The sequence below is a fragment of the Giraffa tippelskirchi genome, chromosome 8, assembly GCF_054371585.1.
Source record: "Giraffa tippelskirchi isolate mGirTip1 chromosome 8, T2T-mGirTip1v1.2.pri, whole genome shotgun sequence".
Taxonomy (NCBI): Eukaryota; Metazoa; Chordata; class Mammalia; order Artiodactyla; family Giraffidae; genus Giraffa; species Giraffa tippelskirchi.
The window spans coordinates 79,202,957-79,224,467 of NC_137282.1; the positions used below are offsets into that span (position 1 = coordinate 79,202,957).

Here is a 21,511-nt window from a genome sequence, read left to right on the forward strand (position 1 = left end):
GTTTATTCAACATCTAGTACAGGATACTGAATTATAGGCTCAATAACTATTTCTGAAAATGAAAATTGTGTTGCTTCAAAGCAGTGAGTCTAATTGAGGTGACAATATCATATAGCTTTCAGATCTCATTGGAAATAAATTTCAATATATATTTTAGATACTATTTCTGAGTTGTTTTACTCTAATTTTTATAAAGTCCAGAATTACTTCTACCTAATGTTGAATGCCAACTAAAAATATGGCACAATTTGAATACCATGAAAAAGTAGTGCCTACACTGTGATGACTGCTTTTCCCTGAATTATTTTGAATAGCTAAAGACCAAGATCTTTAAGTCCATAATGATTCAATATTATTAGGTGCTACATATTTTGGGAAAGGATGTGGAAATTTCTTAGCTTCTCTTTAGCCAAACTATCTCAGACTGGTGTATATCTATTCAATTTCTAACACCTTCCAAGAAGAAGATGTTACGCGTTTTGGAACCACTTCTAATTATTATACCATGTATTATCCATCATTGTCAGGATTTTCTTCCTTCTAATTTAAACCCTTAGGTTTCCTTCTTCTTGTGAAGTGAAAATAGCTAATGGCTCTTGTCTTTTGGGCAAAAATTCTACAAAGCCCAGAAAAATCATCTTTATATCATCTCTAGTTCTCATTGTCCCATGTTCATGTGGTTTTGAAATGTTTTGAATTAATTTCTAAAAATCCCCATCTCCAGGCAAAACTGGTAACAAAACAACAACCTTGATGTTGGCGTGGATGTTCAAACATTGCTCTGACTCAAAGAATTGGAATGCAGTTTACTATTGGGGATAAATTCTGTGAAAATACCTCAACAATCAAAATAAAAGATGAAAAAGAAGAGTATCTTTGGGCCCTGCAGAGAATTAGATCTGATGATATCTGGTGCAACTTGCAGATGTGAACATGTCTAAGGGCAACAAGACGACCAGAATACAGCAGCCCAGAGAGAATTTGTACTTGAAAATGTTCTTGCTCATTTGCTGCAAATCAACAGTCAAAAATATGAAGATGTTGGGTACATTTTTTTACTTAGGTACCTGCTTCCTTTTATTTCAATGAACCAAAAATTTCATTTTGTTTTCTTTTTAACTTGTGTATTTTCTGGCTGCTGCTGCTACAATGGATGCTGCTGTTTGGCAAGCAAATGTCAAGAGCTAAAGTAAAGAGGGAGCAGAGACCCAGAGGCTTTGCCTATCAATGACTCAGTAGGGCTTATGATAACATTTACAAGAGAAGACTGCCTGCCAAACTAATTTCACAAGAGGTGATGATAATGTTTTCTACTATCAGATCTGAAGTCATATAAACATAGAGTGTCAGGTGCAAGGATAAAATCAGGCACGTGGAAGTCCCCTGGGAAATGCAGCTGCAATGGGGATAGTTTGTGGAGCAGCCCTAGTAATGTCTGGGGGGCGGGCAGGCTGATACTGCATTTCTTCATAAAGAAACAAGCTTCTTGGTGCATCTTTCTCAAAACACTTCTTTCCATCTTATGTAACACTTTCTTCTTCTAGGTGATAGGTTCACCTACCGAGTCTGTTTCAGATTCTATGCTGAATCTTCTACCTCTAGCCCCCTAATTGAAAGGTTTCCCTAGGGCCCCCTCCTCACCCCTCTCTCATGATCTGTTTACATTTTCTCTCCCAGAATGAACCATGCTCTAGTCTCTAGCTATCACTCCAAACCCAGACCTGAGAGATATGGATTGTAATAGATTATAAGGTTGAGTGAACTTCATAGGAATGAGCCACTCCTTTCAGCAACCAGAGAACAAATAAAATACGTTTAAATACAAATAAAATGCAAATAAAATGCATAACAATCTACACCTCAGGGCAGATGTTCTCTATCTTTTATAGAATCTAAATATAAGCACAGCATTTTGTTTATTGGAAATAAAAACAAAGAAAACTTAAACATATCAATAATACCACCCTTCAAAATACTGCCCTTAGGAACCCTTCTACACTATTGGTGGGACTGTAAATTGGCACAACCACTATGGAGAACAGTAGGGAGTTTCCTTTAAAAAGCTAAAAATAGAGCTACCATATATCCAATAATCCCACTTCTGGGCATATATCCTAAAAAGATGAAAACTCTAATTCAAAAAGACACATGCATCCTAATGTTCATAATAGCTGTATTTACAATGGCAGAGACATGGAAGCAACCTAAATGTCCATTGATAGATGAGTAAATAAAGATGTGACATACACACACACACACACACACACACACACACACACAATGTGTTTTAAGAAGTGTTTTGAGAAAGATGCACACACATGATAGATTATTTTATAGTCATAAAAAAGAATGAAATAAATGCCATTTGCACAACATGGATGGACCTAGAGATGATCATACTGAGTGAAGTAAGTCAAATACAAAGAGCCAAATTTCACATAATATCACTTGTATGTGGAATCTGAAAAAATGATGCAAATGAACTTATTTATAAAACAGAAAAAGACTCATAGACATAGAAACTACCTATGTTTACCAAAAGGGAAAGGTGGCTGCTGCTTCTAAGTCGCTTCAGTCGTGTCTGACTCTGTGCGACCCCACAGACGGCAGCCCACCAGGCTCCTCCGTCCCTGGGATTCTCCAGGCAAGAACACTGGAGTGGGTTGCCATTTCCTTCTCCAATGCATGAAAGTGAAAAGTGAAAGTGAAGTCGCTCAGTCGTGTCCGACTCCTCGCGACTCCATGGAGTCTACAAGGCACCTCCATCCATGGGATTTACCAGGCAAGAGTACTGGAGTGGGGTGCCATTGCCTTCTCCGGGGGAAAGGTTGGGGGAGGGATAAATTAGGAATTTGGGATTAACAAATACACATGACTGTATATAAAATAAATAAACAATAAGGGCTTATTGTATAGCACAGGGAACTTATTCAATATCTTGTAACAACCTATAATGGAAAAGAATCTGAAAAAAGAGTATTATATATATATATCTCCATATATATATATATACATGTATATAGCTAAATCACTTTGCTGTACACCTGGAACACTGTAAATTGACTATACTTCAATAATAAAAAAATAGCTCCCTTAGGATTCATCCCCTTACTCCAGTACAGTGGCCATCACTTAATGCCTCCAGGGACATTTATGAACTAGATAAGAGAATTCGTATTTTTACTTTAAAGTTATATCCTGACTTGGTCTTAGAAATGTGAAACATAACTTACGTGTTTTATCAGATTTCACTCCAAAATGACTTTTAATTTTTCACACACACAAAAAATCACCTTCAAAATATGCAACATTTCCACCACTGAAGAGGTTATCTAGATCTATAAGGCATTAGGTAGAGCTGTCATCATTTAGACAAATAAGGCCCCAAAGTTAGAATTACTTGGATATTTCATGGGAGTATGGGTTTTGCCCAACACTATCCAGATAACTTATTGGTTTTCTTCCATAATGCAGTGTGTTCTGACTTTGTTATGGTTATTATTTCTTGGCAGGTAATCAGTTTTTCCACATTTTGTCATTTAAAAGATAATCACGTAAGTCATATAACATAAAGGTCCAGATCCTCTAGAAGCATGGCAGAAGCACACACACACACACACAAATTGAAGTTCCCTCCAAAGTCCATGCTTTCATGTTTATAGAAACATAACATTATACCTGGACTTCTGAAGCCTAATAACTAAAATGGGGAACAGACTGATTGAGGATCTGATGTATTCTTCACACTCATGACTGCTATACAGTAAAATCTATTGTTAGTTGAAGATTTACATTATGCAATAATTAATATCATATTGTGGTATCTGCTACAACAAAGGTCTGTCCAGTCAAGGCTATGGTTTTTCCAGTAGTCATGTATGGATGTGAGAGTTGGATTATAAAGAAAGCTGAGCACCGAAGAATTGATACTTTTAAACTGTGGTGTTGGAGAAGACTCTTGAGAGTCCTTTGAACTGCAAGGAGATCCAATCAGTCCATCCTAAAGGAAATCAGTCCTGAATATTCATTGGAAGGACTGATTCTGAAGCTGAAACTCCAATACTTTGGCCACCTGATGTGAAGAGGGGACTCATTTGAAAAGACCCTGATGCTGGGAAAGATTGAGGGCAGGAGGAGAAGGAGACAACAGAGGATGAGATGGTTGGATGGCATCACCGACTCAATGGACACGAGTTTGAGTAAACTCTGGGAGTTGGTGATGGACAGGGAGGCCTGGTGTGCTGTAGTCCATGGGGTTGCAAAGAGTCGGACACGACTGAGCGACTGAACTGAACTGTGGTATCTGCACAATTAACGCAAGAACACATACAGTTTTATAAATGTTAGAAATAGTTAAACCTTGATGGTATCTGCAACCTTGATGGTATCTGCTACCTTGATGGATAAAAGAAAAAGGGCAGAAACAAAAAAAGCAAAAAATCAAAAGGGCTTTGTGGTGTGTCATACCACATGTGGAGGTAATCTATTACTTTCCACTGACTTCAAGAACAGCCATTCTTGGGCTTCCCTGGTGGTTCAGCGTAAAGAATCCGCCTGCCAATGCAGGTGACATGGGTCTGATCCCTGATCCGTGGAGCAACTAAGCCAGTGCACTACAACTATCAAGTCTATGCTCTAAAGCCTGGGAGCTGCAACCACTGAAGCCCATGCTCCTAGAGGCCATGCTCTGCAACAAGAGAAAAGCCCACACAGCAATGAAGACCCAGCACAGACAAAAATAAATAAATTAATAAAATTATAAAAAAATGGCCATTCTTGAATTCTTCCTAAATGAGGCAGTTATATTTTATATGAAAATATCTACTCTAGAGAAGGATAGTTATTTAAAAGTTATTTCATACTGTATTTCAGTTACAGACAACTAAGAAATACTCATGCATTTATCAAAACCTATTTTTGCCTTTATTATTAATGGAATTGATAATCAGGATTCATTGTTCTGCGAATAATTCTCTTAATTAAAAAAAAAAGACTAGTTACATTGTTCTGCTGTTTGCTTATCTCTAGGTTTAAAAGGCCTACTACTCTAACTTATTTTTCAGGTGTAATATTGTCACCCTTTTAACAACATTTTTTTGACTCTTTCAAAAGCTTTGCTTATCTTAAAATAGACCTGGTTTTAGTTAATAGTCTCCAAATTGTTAACAAATAAAGAATTGACATTATTCGTCTTTCCCAAGCTCTTGGTAGCACTATCTAGAAGGCTGGCCAAGGGTTAGGAAGTGTGTTATGTCCATAAGCCAATTAGAGAATAATTAGCTAAAACCATAAATTCACAATTGGAGTTTCATTTGTGTGGAATCGAGTAAAAAAAAGTAGTGTATGGCTTTGCAGAAACAAGACATCTTTGAATTAGAAGATGAGGGAGGTGGTGGATGGGGATGGTCAAAAACAGATTCGTTGGAAGAACTTAAATGTTTCAAGGATAGACATTCTACTCTTATTCTCACTGATGGAGCCAAGACTCTGAAAAGTTAAGGGGAGATATCAGAACATGTTTGTGTGCTGATGGAAATGCTCCAGAGCAGAGGTGATAATTACAGACACAGTGACTGAGGAGGTGAGAGGGAATGGGGTCCAGGTGGAGGACTGGATTTTGACACAGCAATGATACTAAGTTCAGTGTAGATGAAGAGATGCAGAGTTAGGGTACTGAATGCAGTTATAATTGGATAGATTTGATGGTGGAAAGCTGACGGTGACTGCTTCTATAATCTCTGGTAAATATCATCTCTAAGAATGATGGGAATGTTGGGGGAGTAGGAGATTTGAGGGTAGAGGAAAAAATGTGAACTAATATTTTGGAATAGGAAGCTGAATAAATGAGACTTGTGTAATAGGGTTGCCTGTTTGAGGTTAGCAGTCATGAATTTAAAGTGAGCTCAATCAACACAGTTGTGTCCTTGGGTGGCCAGGGAAGTCTCAATTTTAGCAGTTAATGCCTTTAATTATTATCATGTGAGAGGTATTTCTTTTTGTCCATTGGCTGTTTGGATAACCTTTGGTCTTGGACACAGAATGTCCAGGCCCACTGCTGTCTGGAATCATAACCGTGGATGGTATCACAGCTGACAAACGATAATAGAAACAGGAGGAGAGGCTTGGAGAAGAGAGGTGGTTTTCTCCTAGCTGGAGTAGGCTCCCCACAAGCTGAAGATAAGAGGGCTAGAGGGAGGCCAGGTTACAGGTCAAGAAGCAGGAAGGAAAGGTCTGGGGATGAATAGCCGACCCCATCTTATCCTAGACAGCACGGCTCCATCCTATTGTTGATTCTGGGAGTGAAATGATTTCCCTGGTGACTGGAGACTGTTTATTCAGTCAGGCGAAAGAAACAAGTATGTTCATACCACGGCAAGCGTACAATAAGCTTTCCTTAACACCTTCTGTATTGTCACATTCTTCTGGACCTTCTTTCATCCAGCATGTGCAGTCTACCCATAAGTCCTGCCCATTTCACTTAGGCCATGCCATTTTTCTCCATCCCTTTGCCATTTTCCTCAGGACTTACAACATCTCCCTCAAGAACTATTTTATAGCTTCATTCGAAGCTTTATTCTTTCTGCTGTAGGCCTTCACACATTCACTCATGCTACCATTCATGGCATCCCACTGCTGCCAAATCAAGTCTAACCTCCTTAACATAGCACTTATGATTTTCAGTTATCTATTTCATCTTTCTAGTCTTATTTTAATTAATACATGTACACTCATCACATTAGTGGTGTGACAAACTGAACTTTTGTCCTGGCATCTCCTGTTCTCTTTCCCCCATGTCCTTTCTCATGCCATTGCTTTCACAATCATTTCTTTCTTCTCTTACAATCCTTCTCCAATTAAACATTCCTGACAACCTATATAAATTGTGGGTGACATCACAATATATTGTTTCTACCTATAGCTGTAAAATAATTATATAAAATACACAGAATGTGACAAATAAGGTAATTGACTTAAAAATATCATATAATTACATAGACAGATGTAATGTTTTCAAGTCGATTATGTTTTAGTTTTTCATTATGGAAGAAATACTAGCATGCTGAATAAAATTTGAGAAATAACAGAGAGGAAAGAGAAAGCTATAGCCCATGGAGCAGTCAACATAGTACAACCACAGTTAGGATACTGGTAAATTTCTTTTTTCAGATGTTTCTAGTTGATAACATCATGTCCAGGATTCTACCGGCTTCCTAGCACAATGATGAATGCATCAAAAATTATCCTACTTCAGATGATTTCGATTTGAATTTGTTGGGAACACAAAACTGTGTTTTCTTGTTGCTCTGATATTATTATGTTAACAAACGGACCAAATCATTTTTGTCCAAAGCAACCAAATTAAATCTACAGAATCCATAAAGGATAAATTTGGTCAAACTCTTGAAGGTTTGACTTTCTCACCTTTCTCTTTGAAGACATTTTGACGATTGTGCTAGTCTATTAGGGCTGCCATAACAAAACAGCACAGGCTTCCTGGCTTCAATGACATTTGTTTTCTCACAGGTCTGGAGCCTGAAAGTCCAGGATCAAGGTGTCAGCAAGTTTAGTATCTTCCTAGGCCTCTCTCCTTTGTAGACAGCTCCTTTTTACTGTGTCTTCACCTGGCCTTTTAGAGTAGGAGATGGCAACCCACTCCAGTATTCTTGCCTAGAAAATTCATGGAGAGGAGCCTGGTGAGCTATAGTCCATGGGGTCTCAAAGAGTTGGACATGACTGAGCACACACATTCACACACACATACACCCCTGGCCTTTCCTCTGTGCATATCCCTGGTGTCTCTCTTCTTATAAGGACATCAGTCATATTGGATTAGGGTCCTGGTCTTACGATCTCATTAATCTTAATTACCTCCTTAAAGGCCCTGTCTTCAAGAAAGGAACCCTCCTACACTGTTGGTGGGAATGTAAATTGGTGCAACCATTATGAAGAGCAGTATGGTGTTTCCTTAAAAAACTAAAAATAGAGCTACCATACGACCCTGCAATCCCACTCCTGGGCATATTTCCAGAGAAAAACATCACCCAAAAGAATACATGCACCCCAATGTTCATTGCAACACTGTTTATAATAGCTAAGACAGGGAAGCAACTTAAATGTCTATCAACAGAGGAATGGATAAAGAAGATGTGGTACATATATGAAATGGAATATTAGCCATTAAAAAGGATGAAATAATGCCATTTAGAGTGTCATACTGAGTGAAGTATCACCAGTATGAAGTATCACCAGTATGAAGTAAGTCAGACAGAGAAGGAGAACTATTGAATGCCATCCTTTTTTAAAAAAATTATTTTTAATTGGAGAATAATTGCTTTCCAATATTGTGTTGGTTGGATTCTGCCACGCATCAACATGAATCAGCCGCAGATATGCATATGTTCCCCTCCCTCTCGAGCCTCCCTCCCACCTCCCACCCCACCCCACCCCTCTAGGTTGCCACAGAGCACCAGATTTGAGCTCGCTGTGTCATATAGCAAATTTCCACTGGCGATCTAATTTTACATATGGTAATATATATGTTTCAATGTTATGCTTTCAATTTGTCCCACTCTCTCCTTCCCTCCCCATCCCTGTGGTATGACATCCCTTCTATGTGGAATCTAAAAAGAAATGATACAAATGAACTTACTTACAAAACAGAAAGAGATTCACAGACAGAGAATGAACTTAGAGTTGCTGGGGGGAGGGGATAGTTAGGGAGTTTGGGACAGACGTGTACACTGCTATGTTTAAAATGGATAACCAACAAGGACATATTGTGTAGCACAGGGAACTGTTGCTATGTGGTAGCTTGGATGGGAGAGGGGTTGGGGGAGAATGGATCCATGTATATGTATGGCTGAGTCTCTTCACTGTTCACCTGAAACTATCACAGCATTGTTAATCAGCTATACCCCAATATAAAATAAAAAGTTAAAAAAGATTCTATCTCTAAATATGGTTACAAGGTGGGGTTAGGGCTTCAACATATAAATTTTGAGGGGATATAGTTCGGTCCATAGCACCTATGAAAACTTACCCTGGCCTCCTCAATACATGACAAAATATACTGACAGATATCTCATTTTTTCCCTTTGCTCTGCTAATGATCTGGATTTGAAATAAGAAAATGTAAAATGCTGCCATGAGTTTGCGTAATATCAAGTTGGAAAATTCTGAACCATTTCATATGGTTGAACATTGAAGCTGAAATTTTGCTTCAAGTAAAGTTGTGAAAATGTTTTCTTTTTTAAACAAAATAAATACCTAAGAATCTCAGTTACTTTAGCTGAATTTGGTCACAGTTCACACCTATGCAAGCGGGAGGCAGTGTCAGTCTAGCAGCGTGGCAGCTGCAGTCACAGCTTTGCCCGGTCGAGTTTCCAGTCTGTCTAGAGTAGCAGCATCTCCCTTCCAAGAGATACTTTCATATTGGATTCCACACAGAGAGCCCATCCTGTTCTGATATGGGGAAGGTACTGACATTTCCTAAAGCAGTGTGCTCTCTCCTGGGGACACCAACAAGCTCTGAAGATGGGATCAAGAAGAGTATCTGAACTTCTGATTTCTAGAAAGTAGAGAGAGTGCTCCACACAGGATGGTTGGTGGATGCACTTTGCCATCACCAGTGGAGATGTGGAGAAGCAAATCCATACACTGCTTGTCATTGGGAGGAGAACCAGTCAAGAACTCAGATAATAAAGGCTCTAAAAAGAGGCCAAATACAAACAAAACACCCAGCTGATCACACTGGGAAAAACTTTTTACAGCCTAACATTTGGTTCTTGGACTTGTTGGGTTTGCTTGGTGAACTCCCTTGAGCTGGAAGCTTGATGTTGAGAGAGCTGCACAGAGATGACATTGGCTGGGAGATAAAAGAGTGGGAGCAGCCAGTCCTAAGTACTTAGGAAAACCTTTATTTCAGAGGCTCTAATAAAAGTGTTTATAATAAAGGCAATCAAATCAGTGTATTTATGATTGCTATGGAATAAAAGCAGGATATATTATTAGATGCCCCAGAGGTCTTAAAATCTCACTTTATAGTTATTCTGGAGCTCTTTCCTTCAAAAATCTTGCAGGAATTAAAAAAATCCAAATACATTAAACAGAATAAGTTTCATCTTCTTTGTTTCAGGCAGCTTTCATAGAGAGGTGCTAATAAACAGTAAGATGATCCTCCATCAAAATTTGGAAACAGAGAGAGAGAAGAAATGCCTGGAACCAGGACAACCTAAAGCCAGATAATCACCTAGAATCGACTGTAGATTATCATTATAGTGACTTTCTCAATGCCACCTGCAATATTCGTTTTTTCTCAAACCACTTGTCAAATGGTATCACAATGCTAACATTTTCACAAGGCATTCTTCAGCAAAAAATTTTCTTTTGCTTCTTTTTTTTAACAAATGGAAAACATAGAATTCATATTTTTCTTAAAAGATAAACGTGATTTACTCACCACTGTGCTGTCTCTAAAATAACTCTGGCTCAGTATGTGGACACTGTTTCATTCACTGTCATCATGATATTCTTTAAGTAGCCACTTTCAGATGTAGAACTGCAGAACAAGGTAACAGCCAAGTCACATGGTAGTTTTAGTTTACCCTCTCTAACATGCAATTTAAATTACCAAAAAATGTGCGTGTGTGCTCTGTGCGACCCTATGGACTGTAGCCTGCCAGGTTCCTTTGTCCATAGGATTCTCCAGACAAGACTACTGGAGTGGGTTTCCATGCCCTCCTCCAGGGGATCTTCCTGACCCAGGGATCTTACCCATGTCTCTTATGTCTCCTGCATTGGCAGGTGGGTTCTTTACCACTAGCGCCACCTGGGAAGCTCTACCAAAAAATAAGTGACTCTTAATGATGGATTCAGTAACAGTGGATGTGGAAGCACTTACAGATTCAGGATCAGGTTAGGTTTTGCACCAAGAAATTAAATCACTGAAATGACATTTTATTTTTTAATAGGAGTTGGGCAAGTAGAAATGGCTCACTATATTTTCTAATTTCACTTAAGACCTGGTTCTTCTGTGTGAGCAGCAAGTGAAAAAGGTTGTAAAGACTGTAGAAATCTGGTGAGTCTTCTGAATTTCTTCTCGAGTCAATTTTCTAAAACCAATAAAGCTTGTATTCTACCAAGTTTCACTGTGACATAAAATTAAAGCTATTCACTACTGGCCTTCATAGAGCACTGCATCATGAAGCCAAATGCCCTTTGACTTCACTACGATATCAGTGGGCATTTGGCCAAGGAAGGCCAGTGAAAACTGACCCTCCTGCAATGAGTTATAGATGAGGCATTCATCCTGTCCTTCTTCATTACAAATATAGCATGAGGAATGGGGTTCAAGTGGAGCAAGAACTGTCTGGAATGTGGGCACGGGGTCACACACTACTCCTGGACATAACTGGGACACGTGAACATTTTTAAGTTGATAGCCCCAATTTGGGGAAGGTTCTAGAATCTTCACAGATGATTTAATTCAAAATCTCTTGTGGAATTTTCACTTACTTTTCAAGATTCAGCTCAAGTAGCTCTTCTATGGAGCATTCTTTGTGAATTCTTTCCTTTCCTGCATCAAGGCATTCTTTCCTTTCTGCATTCATTGTGCTCTATATATAAGTCCATTGCAGAACTCATCCCATTAAAAAAAAAAACAACAACAACTGTGTGTTGTCTGTCTCTTCCAGTAGACTGTGAACTCATGGAGGTCAGAGGTTTTTTTCTCATTTGTCTTTGTAGTGATAGAATCTAGCACCATGCCATGCGCTTTAGAAGACTAATTGAAATCTGATGCTGATGACAACACAGTCAACTTTCCCAGAATGTGGAAACTGTGAACGTACTCCTGGATATCTCCTCTAAAAAAAATGAATACCAAGAATTCATAACACTTTCACACATACCACTGCAATATACAAGCTATTAATTATAACAAAGGTTAATTTAGAAAATAAGAAAAATAAATGTGTTTCAATAAAGGAAGAACAAGATGAGACATGAAAATGAGATATGGGGTATGGTGAATTTTTTAAAAGAGTATTTTCAGTATTTAGGATGGACAGTGCTTATCTGGATTTCTCATCTGTTCCAGATATGGCTGGTGATTATATGAGTATCTGGAAGCAACTGGCCTCATTAGGAGATCCACCCATTTTTTCAGTCTGTTAGGTCCTTGATAACCCTGCCATGTTGGAATGATATGGATAGTGAGGCACTAGGAAAGTTCTTATGAGTTTTCCTTTAAATTTAAAATTTTAAATAATTAAAAAAATTATTTATTTAAAAATCCCACCTCTAGAACAGGTATAACCAAACATCATTACTGCAGTATCAGAGTAAGAGTGGGTTCATCTCACTAAGTTTAGGTATCAGTTTACATCCCTTTGGCTTAATTGTCCCTTTTGGTATTAAAAGCCATCAGTGAATAGTCAATGGAAAAGGTTCAGGGAAATACAGCAAAGGGGGAAGGCAGAGTAAGATGAAAACATGAAGAGCATTATAGAAAAAAAGAGGCTGCCAGGTATCACAGAACAAATGTAGAAACTATGAAAAATGTTTCAATGAAAGAAAAGTAACAGAGAACTACCAGTATCTAATTGAGAAAAAGTCATCTATTGTTAGATTTTTCATTTTATTTTATTAAAAGAATAACTTAAGTAGAGAAGATAGGATTGATTTTATTTTCTTTATTATTTTTCACTTTAAACATTATTTCCTAAATTCAGTGTATTTTACTACTGAGAACTGTTATCCCCTGAATATATTAAAACAAATTTTATTTAGCATTTCTCATTGTAATGTAAGGCTTCCCTGGTGGCTCAGTTGATAAAAAATCCACCTGCAATGCAGAAGACCTAGGTTCGATACCTGTGTGGGGAAGATCCTCTGCAGAAGGAAATGGCAACCCATTCTAGTCTTCTTGCATGGAAAACCCCATGGACAGAGAAGCCTGGCAGGCTATAGTCCATGGGGTTGCAAAGAGCTGGACATGACTGAGCATTTGAACATATTATAATGTAAGCTTTGTAAGGCAGGAATTTTGCTCTATCTTGCTTGTTCCTCTTTCTCATAACTTGAATAGTGTCTGGCACATAGTAAGCACTCAATAAATATTCAATGTGTGTGCACATGTGTGCTCAGTCTTTCACTATCTCCCAGAGTTTGCTCAGACCCAGGTCCACTGAGTCGGTGATGCCATCCAACCATCTCATCCTCTGTTGCCCTCTTCTCCTGCCCTGAATCTTTCCCAGCATTAGGGTCTTTTCTAGTGAGTTGGCTCTTTACATCAGGTGGCCAAAGTACTAGAGCTTCAGCTTCAGATTCAGGCCTTTCAGTGAATATTCAGGGTTGTTTTCCTTTAGGATTGACTGGTTTGATCTCCTTGCTGTCCAAGGGACTCTCAAGAGTTTTCTCCAGCACCACAGTTTGAAAGCATCAATTCTTCAGCAGTCAGCTTTCTTTATGGTCCACCTCTTACATCTGTTGATCCAGCACCACAATCTGAAAGCCCACCAGGCTCCTCTGTCCATGCGATTTTCCAGGTAAGAATACTGGAGTGGGTTGTCACTTACTGGGTGGGATCTTCCCCACCCAGGGATCCGACTCAGTCTCTTGCATCTCCTGCATTAGCAGACAGATTCTTTACCTCTAGTGCCACCTGGGAAGCCCCTAAATTATAACTTGGTATTTGAGATGGAAAATTTTGAGGTGTTTGGAAGGTAAAAATCTCTCATCACATCTCACACTGTAGCTACATAAAACTCTTTGCAGGTCCCAGCATATGCCAGCTTTGTCTTACTTTGTACCTGTTTCTCCCAGAATCATCGTTTCTTTACTGTTTCATCTAGTTACATCCCACTTATCCTTCTAAACTCTGCTCCTCTGCACACTCCCATCATTCCCTGTTTTTGCCACTGTTGTCACACAGGTCACACTGTCTTTTAGTCATCTGTGTGCTTGTTGGTTTCCCTGCTAGACTATGATACATTTGAGGTCAGTGTCTGTCTATTTTGTTTCTGTGGCTCCAGAGCTATAGCCATGACTGGAATAGGGCAGGAAATAAATATTTGGTAAGTTACTAAGTGAATAATAGATCTTTTCAGAAATCTAAATGATGACTCTTCAACAGCTCTTCCACTTAAGACAACAGACACCGACTCCTGGACATGTTCATTTTTTCAGAGAAGAGGAGGCTATAATTGGGAAGAGGAGAAAGCAATACTAATGATCATAATGAGATGATGGATAAAGAAAACCAGAGACTGACCAGTGCATCTTGATGGCGGAGCCACATGGTGATGGGATTGGCAACTGAATCACAAACATTGCCCCTTAGCAATCTCCAAAGTTAATGGCCACTTCCAAAGAAGAGAAACAATCAGCCTTCTCTCTGCCACTGAGGTATTTGGCCAATCATCCACACTACTTTCCTACTTTTGCAAGAGTGTTGTCAGCTCCATGCACACACAAACACACACACACACAGTCCCCTTGTCCTAAATAATCAGCAGTTTCAGCTAGCTCCCTCTATCCTTACCTCTTGATCTGAAGGCTTAACTTTTTTAATCTGAAAATAAAAGGTAAAATGGATTCTTTCCATGGAAAATGGCAAGTCACTCTGTGTGTGTGTGTGTATGTGTGCTAAGGCACTTCAGTCATGTTTGACTCTTTGTGATTCTGTGGATTATAGCCCACCAGGCTTCTCTGTCCATGGGGTTCTTCAGGCAAGAGTACTGGAGTAGGTTGCCATGCTCTCCTCCAAGGAATCTTCCTGACCCAGGGATCAAAACTATGTCTCCTGTGTCTCCTGGACTGGCAGGTGGGCTCTTTACCACTAGTACCACTTGGGAAGCCCAGATGGCTGGAAATCTTTGGAGTGGAACTGTAAGAAATCTAATGAGTGTGAAGCTCAACATGCATGTAAAGAAGCTACACTAACTTAAATGCATAACCATGAACTGTGTTGTTAACTAAGTGTTTTACAGTCATGAAGCCTGCTGAAGGAGAGAAAGAGATTTTCAGTTGATTATTGACTTAAACACTTCTTTTGAGATATCAGTATCATTGTACATGCAAAGTTAAGGGACTAGTTTTTTACCATATTTTGGCATAATACTTCCAGGTGGATAATAAGATCTTAGTTATGGCCTCTGGGCCTGGATAGCCAGCCTTCTATCTAGTCTTATTTGGGCTCTGGCCCTCTCTGCAATCAGACTAGAGTGGGAGCTGGGTTCATTATTATTATTAGTTTCTATTTATTGAGCACTCAAGATGGGCCAGGCATTGCTGTAAATACTTTCACATATAATTTTATTTACTCATTACAACAAAACTATGAGGAGCCTATTGTTAATTATCTCAATTTTACTGATTAGAAAACTGAGGCTTGAGTAGGTTAATTTGCCCAAAGTTATCCACACAGTAAATAGTGAAGCTGGGTATTATTTCAAAGTCAGTTAGTTCTCTCATCCATTGCCTTTTTTGCTCTTCAAGTTGTCTTTCAGCTCCATTTGTGGGTAGAGAGAAGTAGGAACACCAAATTGTGTATGTGTATAGGGAAGCAGGGAGAGTGGGAGGTTTGTTTGTTTGTTTTTAATATATTAAGCCTGTCCTTGGCTTGGTCCCAACAAGATCCCTTCATCTATGCTTGATACTCTGGATGACTTAAAATAGGAAAGTCTCAAAGATGACCAAATTCCAAAAAAAAGAAAAAAGAGCCAACAACAACAAAATAGTCTGAGAATCTGAGAACTGAAAATATATTCTGTAGTAGAAAGGAATAGAAACAGCATGTGAAAAGTCCTAAAATTGGTTTACATCAAAGAAAAATGTAAAGCAATTATCCTTCAATAAAAAATATAGTAATTAAAAAAAATCAAGTGGCCTTTTTCTCCTCAGTGAAAGGAAATAAGTTACTACTTCTATTAAATAAGATTTGTTGTTGTTGTTCATTTGCTAAGTCATGTCCGACTCTTTGTGACCCCATGGACTACCACATGCCAGGCTCCTCTCTCCTCCACTATCTCCCATAGTTTGCTCAAATTCATGTCTATTGAGTCAGTGATACTATCTAACCATCTCATCCTCTGCTGCCAAAATAAGAGATTAACAGTATGAAACATTCAACAACATAACGTTTTTCAAAGATGGCTGTAAGAAGACTTGAAATTGAAGAAAGTAGAACCAGTAATTTGTAAAAAAGTTTAGATAACTATTTTAAAAGTAAAAAATGTTAATGCAAAACTGAAGAAAAAGAAAGAAGATAACCAGCATAATGTAGAGATTACAAAATTTCAATCTGTGAAGTTATACGTAATCCCTCTTATTATACTTTAAATGTGTATAGGATATGCAGTGATATCACTGAATTGAACTTATTTGTTTTTGATAAGTTTTGCCCAGAGTTTATTAATGTTATAGGTCTTTTGGGGCTTCCTGGGTGGCACCAGTGGTAAAGAATCTGCCTGGCGAAGCAGGAGACACAAGAGACACAGGTCCCATCCCTGGGTCGGGAGGATCCCTGGAGTAGGAAATGGCAGCCCACTCCAGTATTCTGGCCTGGAAAATTCCATGGACAGAGGAGCCTGATAGGCTACAGTCCTCGGGGTCCCAAAGAGTCGGACATGATTGAGCATGCACGCATATGAGCATTAGTCTTTTCAAAGAATTAATTTTTGCTTTGTTGATTTTGTTCAAATATTTTGTATCATATCAAGTCTTGGTCTTCTTTTTCTACCAGTTACACAGAGGTATTTTTTTTTTAATAAATTTATTTATTTTAGTTGGGGGCTAATTACTTTACAATATTGTAGTGGTTTTTGCCATACATTGACATGAATCAGCCATGGGTCTACATGTGTTCCCCTTCCTGGACCCCCCACCCACCTCCCTCCCCATCCCATCCCCCCGGGTCACCCCATTGCCCCGGCCCTGAGCCCCTGTCTCATGCATCGAACATGGAATTGTGTTCTGTTTCACATATGATAATATACATGCCCCAATGCCATTCTCCCAGAACGTCCCACCCTCACCCTCTCCCTCAGAGTCCATAAAATTGTTCTATGCATCTGTGTCTCTTATTCTGTCTCGCATATAGGGTTATTGTTACCATCTTTCAATTTTTAAAATCTTCCAGCATGAATGTGCTATTATGAACTTGCTATTAATGTGAATTTGCCTATTACTTCTTATAATTTCATCTGTTTTTACTTTAAATGTTTTCAGGCTATATTATTAGGTGACAAATTTATAATTATTACATCTATCAAATTAAACTATTTTCTTCTCTCTTTTTGCTTTAAGGTGTATATATATATATATATATTTCACATATTAATGTAACCCTACCACTTCTCAGTTCAGTTCAGTTCAGTTCAGTCGCTCAGTTGTGTCCGACTCTTTGCGACCCCATGAACCACAGCACGCCGGCCTCCCTGTCCATCACCAACTACCTGAGTCCACCCAAACCCATGTCCATTGAGTCGATGATGCCATCCAGCCATCTCATCCTCTGTCGTCCCCTTCTCCTCCTGCCCTCAATCTTTCCCAGCATTAGGGTCTTTTCTAATGAGTCAGCTCTTCGCATCAGGTGCCAAAGTATTAGAGTTTCAGCTTCAACATCTGTCCCTCCAATGAACATCCAGGACTGATCTCCTTTAGGATGGACTGGTTGGATCTCCTTGCAATTCAAGGGACTCTCAAGAGTCTTCTCCAACACCACAGTTCAAAAGCATTAATTCTTTGGTGCTCAGCTTTCTTTATAGTCCAACTCTCACATCCATACATGACCACTGGAAAAACCATAGCCTTGACTAGACGGACCTTTGTTGGCAAAGTAATGTTTCTGCTTTTTAATATGCTATCTAGGTTGGTCATGACTTTCCTTCCAAGGAGTAAGCGTCTTTTAATTTCATGGCTGCAGTCACCATCTGCAGTGATTTTGGAGCCCAGAAAAATAAAGTCAGCCACTGTTTCCACCGTTTCCTCATCTATCTGCCATGAAGTGATGGGACTGGATGCCATGATCTAGTTTTCTGAATGTTGAGCTTTAAGCCAACTTTTTCACTCCCCACTTTCATCTTCATCAAGAGGCTCTTTAGTTCTTCTTCACTTTCTGCCATAAGGGTGGTGTCATCTGCATATCTGAGGTTATTGATATTTCTCCCGGCAATCTTGATTCCAGCTTGTGCTTCCTCCAGCCCAGCGTTTCTCATGATGTACTCTGCATATAAGTTAAATAAGCAGGGTGACAATATACAGCCTTCATGTACTTCTTTTCCTATTTGGAGCCAGTCTGTTGTTCCATGTCCAGTTCTAACTGTTGCTTCCTGACCTGCATACAGGTTTCTCAAGAGGCAGGTCAAGTGGTCTGGTATTTCCATCTCTTTCAGAATTTTCCACAGTTTCTTGTGATCCACACAGTCAAAGGCTTTGGCATAGTCAATAAAGCAGAAATAGATGTTTTTATGGTACTCTCTTGATTTTTCGATGATCCATCGGATGTTGGCAATTTGATCTCTGGTTCCTCTGCCTTTTCTAAAACCAGCTTGAACATCTGGAATTTCATGGTTCACGTATTGCTGAAGCCTGGCTTGGAGAATTTTAAGCATTCCTTTACTAGCGTGTGAGATGAGTGCAATTGTTTGGTAGTTTGAGCATTCTTTGGCATTGCCTTTCTTTGGGATTGGAATGAAAACTGACCTTTTCCAGTCCTGTGGCCACTGCTGAGTTTTCCAAATTTGCTGGCGTATTGAGTGCAGCACTTTCACAGCATCATCCTTGAGGATTTGAAATAGCTCAACTGGAATTCCATCACCTCCACTAGCTTTGTTCATAGTGATGCTTTCTAAGGCCCACTTGACTTCACATTCCAGGATGTCTGGCTCTAGGTGAGTGATCACACCATCGTGATTATCTGGGGCATGAAGACCTTTTTTGTACTGTTCTTCTGTGTGGTCTTGCCACCTCTTCTTAATATCTTCAGCTTCTATTAGGTCCCTACCATTTGTGTCCTTTATTGAGCCCATCTTTGCATGAAATGTTCCCTTGGTATCTCTAATTTGCTTGAAAAGATCTCTAGTCTTTCCCATTCTATTGTTTTCCTCAGTTTCTTTGCACTGATCACTGAGAAAGGCTTTCTTATCTCACCTTGCTATTCTTTGGAACTCTGCATTCAAATGGGTGTATCTTTCCTTTTCTCCTTTGCTTTTCGCTTCCCAGTCTTTTCACAGCTATTTGTAAGGCCTCCTCAGACAGCCACTTTGCTTTTTTGCATTTCTTTTTCTTGGGGATGGTCTTGATTCCTGTCTCCTGTACAATGTCACAAACCTCCATCCATAGTTCATCAAGTATTCTGTCTATCAGATCTAGTCCTTCAAATCTATTTCTCATTTCTACTGTATAGTCATAAGGGATTTGATTTAGGTCATACCTGATTTAGGTCTAGTGGTTTTCTCCACTTTCTTCAATTTCAGTCTGATTTTGGCAATAAGGAGTTCATGATCTGATCCACAGTCAGCTCCTGGTCTTGTTTTTGCTGACTGTATAGAGCTTCTCCATCTTGGCTGCAAAGAATATAATCAATCTGATTTCGGTGTTGACCATCTAGTGATGTCCATGTGTAGAGTCTTCTCTTGTGTTGTTGGAAGAGGGTGTTTGCTATGACCAGTGCATTCTCTTGACAGAACTCTATTAGCCTTTGCTCTGCTTCATTCTGTACTCCAAGGCCAAACTTGGCTGTTATTCCAGGTGTTTCTTTACTACTTTTGTATTCCAGTCCCCTATAATGAAAAGGACATCTTTTTTGGGTGTTAGTTCTAGAAGGTCTTGCAAGTCTGCCTAGAACTGTTCAACTTCAGCTTCTTCGGCATTACTGGTCGGGGCATAGACTTGAATTTCCGTGATATTGAATGGTTTGCCTTGGAAACAAACAGATCATTCTGTCACTTTTGAGCAGTGTGGCGGCTGCGGCGGTGCACTGAGTGCGGCCGAGAGGAGCTACCCCGGGCTAGAGGTCAGGGGCAGCGGCGGAGAGGAGCTACCGCGAGTCCGAGGCAAGGGGTGGCGGCTGCGCTTTGTTGCAGCAGCCGTGAAGAGAGACCCCGCGTCCAAGGTAAAAGAAACCCAGGAAAGACGGTGGGCACTGAGAGAGGGAATCAGGGGGCAGACAGGCTGAAACTACAGAAGTGGACAACTAGCCAATCTGATCACATGGACCACAGCCTTGTCTAACTAAATGAAACTAAACCATGCCGTGTGGGGCCAACCCAAGATGGACGGGTCATGGTGGAGAGGTCTGACAGAATGGGGTCCACTGGAGAAGGGCATGGCAAACCACTTCAGTATTCTTGCCTTGAGAATCCCATGAACAGTATGAAAAGGCAAAAAGATAGGACACTGAAAGATGAACTCCCCAGGTCGGTAGGTGCCCAATATGCTACTGGAGATCAGTGGAGAAATAACTCCAGAAAGAATGAATTGATGGAGCCAAAGCGAAAACAACACACAGTTGTGAATGGGACTGGTGATAGAAGCAAGATTTGATGCTGTAAAGGTCAATATTGCATAGAAACCTGGAATGTTAGGTCTATGAATCAAGGCAAACTGGAAGTGGTCAAACAGGAGATGACAAGAGTGAACATCAACATTCTAGGAATCAGTGAACTAAGATGGACTGGAATGGGCGAATTTAACTCAGATGACCATTATATCTACTACTGTGGGTAGGAATCCCTTAGAAGAAATGGAGTAGCCATCACAGTCAACAAAAGAGCCCGAAATGCAGTACCGCTGCTCAGTTCTCCCAAAACTTAGTAGTTTAAAACAACAAAATTTATTGTTTCTAATAGTTTAAGGGAGTCAGGAATATAGGAGCAGCCTCGTCTCTCATGAGATTGCAGTCAAAATGTCTAGTGGGGTTGTAACTTCATGAGAAGTTTGAATGGAATTGGATAATCTACTTCCAAGATGGCTCACTCACATGGTTGTTGGTTGGAGGCCTCAGTTTCTTATTGGCTGTTGATAAGAAGCCTAGTTTCCTCATTACATGGACCTCTCCATAATGCTGCCTGAGTGTCCTCATGATGAGGAAGATAGCTTCCTACGGAGAAAGCAATCTGACAGAGAGGTCAAGGAGGAAGCCATGAAGTATTTATGACCAACTTTCAGAAGTCTCACGCTTCTGCCACATTGTATGCATTAGAAGTGATTCATGCTGATGTATGGCAGAAACCAGCACAATACTGTAAAGCAATTATCCTTCAATTAAAAATAAATAAATTTTTAAAAAGAGTGAGTCACTAAGTACAACCCACTCTCAAGAAGAGGGGAATTAGGCTCTGTGTTTGAAGGGAGAAGTATCAAAAAATTTGTGGACCTACTTTAAAACCATCACAATTAGTATTTGCATGGTATATTTTTTTCATACTTTTACTTCAAGACTTTACATTTCCTCATATTTTAGTTTTGGCTCATAGTAAGCAAAAAACACAGATATCAGATGCCACTA

The 21,511-nt window shown here is 39.5% G+C and overlaps 1 long non-coding RNA gene across 1 annotated transcript in view; it reads right to left on the minus strand.

Moving 5' to 3' along the window:
- Window positions 1-4,900: 4,900 nt before the first annotated feature.
- LOC145518030 (uncharacterized) overlaps window positions 4,901-21,511 on the minus strand; it is a 357,466-nt gene continuing 340,855 nt past the window's right edge. Inside the window, exons 4-6 of the long non-coding RNA XR_014062529.1 lie at window positions 11,515-11,864; window positions 10,460-10,558; window positions 4,901-7,668 (exon numbers count right to left, since the gene is read on the minus strand). This is a non-coding gene — a long non-coding RNA (uncharacterized LOC145518030). The remainder of the gene's footprint in view (window positions 7,669-10,459; window positions 10,559-11,514; window positions 11,865-21,511) is intronic.